Below are 4743 nucleotides of genomic sequence, written 5' to 3'. Positions count from 1 at the left end.
AATTTTAAGCTTAGTATCTGAAAAAAAAAAAAGAAAGGTCACAGATTTAGGTTTCTCAACTAGAAATCACTCTGATGTTTTCAAAGCTACATGTGCAATTTAGACCGGTTTGGCAGGATTCATTGTACCCAACCTTAGATACCAGCATGGGAAGCTCTACATGTGGCTGAGCAATCTCGGTTCCCCTTAGAGGCAATGAATAGTTAATGAATATTAGAGGTACTTTATGGAGTGAGCTATGCAGCCTGAGTGAGAATTCTGCTTTAGGAGGAGACAAATCAACCTCTGAAAATGCTCATTTATAAACTGCATTGCCTAAAAAATTAATCTCTTCAATCCAGCTGCAACACAAGTTACTTTGTTGACACCTGCCTTGGGCCACATGAAGTTTGTCTCTGTTTTCCACTGTTGTTAAAGGAAATTGCCCAAAGTTCCCAGATTTAGGCATCCAAGCTTGAGTATTTTTTTTTGTGCAAGTATTATTGCTTTGTACTCCATATTTTCACAAGAGTTGCTATGATTTTCCCTTTGGGTAGCGATAAAAATCTTACACTGTGTAGTGATTAATTTCCTAGATCTTTTTTCATCCTCATTTATCATATATCTAATTTCTCAAGGCATTATTATCATTGTTATCTGAACTGAAATTAAAACCTTTTAGCCTGTAGCCAGGCTTTTCTTTTACCGAAATATGGAGCAAATATTCCTACAACTGAAGATAAAATTGAACTTATTTTACTTCAGTGAGAAAACAACTGTTTTCTACCAAAACCTGAGGGGGCAAATATGTATTTGCTAATCTCTGCAGTGTATTGTCTTTAAAAAAGAGGGGAAAATACCTTCTCAGTGTATAGGTGTATGGATCGTAAGGTTAGTTAGCAGATAAAAATATTTTTAAAAATTGTTAAATGAAGCCAAAGAGATATCACCTACTGTTCAAAATTCAGTTTCTTAAATTCATATTTAAGCACTTGTAATATCAAAGACCGTGGTTTCTTAAATGTTCACCCCTGAAAAAAACCCAAACATTAATATTTCAAATGCCAGCAAATCCAATTCAAACCTAACTTCTGACATTCACTTTCAAAAATTAGAGTCAAGACTTTGATAACATTTAAATGCAGGAAATACAGTCCTTTCTACAGAGGATTCTGGGAGATCCAGCTTCAATGCTACAATATTCTATATCTAAAAGTTATTTCAGAATATGTTTGAGTCCCTTTAAACTACATTTTTGTTATTTTTCAGAAATGTATACAGATTGTATTGAGAAAAAATAATTCTGTAAGTTCTACTTACAAATATAGACAATTATAATTTCTTATTAAATTATACAATTCCTTAAGTTAATGAATAGGTGGTTCTGTCTACTAAAATATGTGTTCAGAATGGAACTTGCACTTCTTTTCTTGTGTCTCATAAGCATTTATTTCACACCACAATGCTATATATTTTGTCTTACAGGACACTGAAAAGAACCACAATACTAAAACATGGAGAAAGACTGAATTTGAGTGGCCTTAAAAATGAGTTACCAAAAAAATCACCTTGGAGTCCATATTCTACACACTGAGCATTGTCTTACTGAAACAAAAACCTTAGGATAAAACAAAAAAAAAGGAGAGGTTGAGCGGGCTAAGGAAAAGAGGACAAGAAAAGAAAGAAGAAAAAGAAGGGGCTCTTGGAAGCAACACCTTGTGCGCAGCAGATGCCAGTTTACATTTCTCCTCTCTTTGGGATGTTCAGTTCTATAAAGTCATTCAAAATCACATATCTCCCAGTGTTGCCAGAGAGTTATTAAACAATATATCGACTCCCAAATATGAGCTATGTCTCCCTTGCACTGAAGCTTACTGCTAATTAAAGGTGATGGAATATTTATCTGCCTATATAATAATGCAGTTTATTCTACTGCAATCAGGGTATCTGCTGAAACCCAGTGGAAAGATGCCTATTGACTTTAAAGACATTTGGATCTGGTAAAGGAAAAAAAGCTATTCCTCCTCTTCTCTTCTAAAATAAATTGTGAATGTGATTGCACTGTCATGCTGGAAGACAGATATCGTGGTAACAGAATAACATAACAAACGGGCATCTTTATGCCTCAGTGCTCATCCTATGGCTCAGGGCTCTTAGCATGTATCACAGCCTAACATACACACACACAGAGCAGCATTCTTGCTCGCTTAAAAGATCTAGTTACTCCTATGACTTTCGTGGTTGGCTCACTGTCCCCTTGCATCACTTGGCATCAGCATGCTGCCACATCTCTACCTGACGGTCCTACGGTTTGTTCTGCTCTTTGCACTCTGCTGCTGCTGCCTTTCTCCAACGATTTTTTCAGCTATTCTTCATGACACTTTCAGACGCTGACAGGAGCCTCAAATATGGAGCCTCAAACACTGACAGCTCTTTTGCAGCACTTGCTTTGTCATGCAGGCAGGCGTGTGATGCTACTGCAGGGGTTTGCCTGCTGCTGGTACACCAGGGACTGGCCTGGAGCTTGCCCAGCCCTGAGTTGAGGGTGGCCCTTGGGGGGGTAAAGGGGCTCTGTGGCAGCCCTCTTTAGCCACATCCTGCTGGCAACATGGCAGAAATAGGCTTTACCACAACATGGGTATATGCTGCTGCATGTTAATTTATCTGAAACAGGTTAAGTTCATAGAGGCATAACTGAAAAAGGACCATGAAGGTCTTTTCCATCCCCCTGTTCAGTGCAGGTCACAGTCTGGGTTACACGTACACTGCGCAGAGTTGAAGGAAAATTTTGTCTGGGTGCTTGAAACCTTTTTTATCTCACCCACACTACAATAACTTGTCCCTGTCCGAGGGGAGTGCAGGGGCTTGACAGGCTTCCTGCATTGTGCTCCCAGTGTCTCCTGGCTTGGGAAGTGACAACATCTTGAACTAATTTTTTTAAATCGGGGTTGATTTTAATCAACATATTTTCCAAACTGCTTTTTTAAATATAAGTCTAATTCTTTTTTTTTTCTTTTTCTTTTCTTTCTTTTTTTTTTTTTAAACCTCTTGGCAGAGGAGAGGATTCTGCACAAGGCCTTGAACGAGGGACACTCGGGGCAGCCAAAGACATCAGCAACATCTGCCAGCCACCTCTGGAAGGCGGGAGCATCGCCGAGGGCTGGACGTAGGCTCCTCCATCAGCAGAGCCCTCAGCCGCAGACAGGGTCAGTAACCGCAGCCCAATCTGCTGCTCTTTCTGCAGCAGACAGTTGTCCTTTTCCACACAGTCAGGTACGCTGCTTCTGGGACAAATTTGGGGGTTTTCATCACTGGTGGTGAGGGGGTGGAAGAGAAGCTGCATCCAAATAAAGGACCATCACGCGTTGGGCTGGAGTAGAAAGGTCTCCTGTTAGCCAGTCTGCAGATGCAGGGAGAGGTTTCCTCTGTAGTTTCTCCTCCTGGATGTTAGGAGCCATTTGAAGAGTGGTGAAACAGGCAGCCAAGGTTTCCTTTCCCCCTGCTGCCTTCCCATCTCCATGCAGCCACTCATGGGGCTTCCTTGGCACATCATGAGTCTGCACGACAGGGAGGAGGACTTGGCCAGCCCCAGCCGCCTCAGGCTTGTTGGCTTACCTTGCATGGAAAATATACGAAGCGCCAAATATCATCCACTGAGGCTGTTTTGCCAGCCCCAAGCATTCAAATGTCAAGAAAAATGCTCCCAGCTATAACGCAAGTGGCTTAAGCCCCCTAAAATCAAAGTGTGTGAGTTTGCCAGCAGATGGGCAATTGTTTCTTTGCAACTCATGGTAGGACAGTCCTGCATGCCAAAGTTCCCAAAGGGAGTTTGCTTTCCCTGGGGTTGCCTGGTGCAGTGGGGTGGTGAAGATGCTGCAAGTCACCCCATGATCCCCACAGGTGGGACAAGACGAGGCCCCATGCTGTGGGCAGGGCTATCACCTATCGCAGTACTCGGGAGGGTGAACCCAGATTTTTCACATAGATTCAAGCTTTTCTTGCTTTGTGAATTTTTCCACCTCCTTTGCAGACAGGCTTCTCCAGCTCTAGGCTGGTTTCCATGAGGCTGGACGTGAATGCCTTACAGCAGCAGGATGTTTTATTGCTGCCTTTTGTATTTTGCCCAGACAGCATTCCTCTGTCCGTGTGCCCAGTGTCAATGATTGTAGATTTTTTTTCTTTGGTGTGTAGAGCGCTTTTATCTTCCTGGAAAGCCAACTCCAAAGACTGTGACTGACAGGTAGCTGATATTGAAGTGAGGAAGTGCTGTCAAGGACCAGTCTCTGGGCAGCAAGGTCTGGATTCTGCCCTGCAACAGAAGGACATTTGCCATGTGACTCCCTCAAGCAGCATGAACAGCTGGGAGTAGGTCCCAACACACAACCCAACCTCTGTGGGCAAACAAGCAGGTTTCCTGAAGCACAGAGGAGCCTTTTATCTAGATTTGGTGTTTTATCCAAGGACAGGAAATTCATAAGACGTATTTGCCCAGAGAGCATCCTGGTTATGGCCAGCTTTCCAGTCCCAGTAAACTTACAGCCCTGCTTTTCCATATTAGTCTCATGTCTGTCCCATGCCTTAACCCCTTATATTAGGCAAAACTAGGCTGTAGCTAGTTTTAGCACCTCCACCTCTCCGACAGCTAAGATAGAAAAGAGTTATTTGAAACAACAGAGTTATAGTTTCACCCCGTAAGCCACGTATTTTTCATTGTATATGTTGTTTTACACTCAGTTTTTGTCCAGGTCTGCCCACAAGCAGGCC

The sequence above is a fragment of the Egretta garzetta genome, unplaced genomic scaffold (assembly GCF_000687185.1).
Source record: "Egretta garzetta isolate BGI_Z169 unplaced genomic scaffold, ASM68718v1 scaffold514, whole genome shotgun sequence".
NCBI classification, from domain to species: domain Eukaryota; kingdom Metazoa; phylum Chordata; class Aves; order Pelecaniformes; family Ardeidae; genus Egretta; species Egretta garzetta.
The sequence above is the reverse complement of the archived record's forward strand: the minus strand, read 5'-3'. Positions refer to the sequence as shown.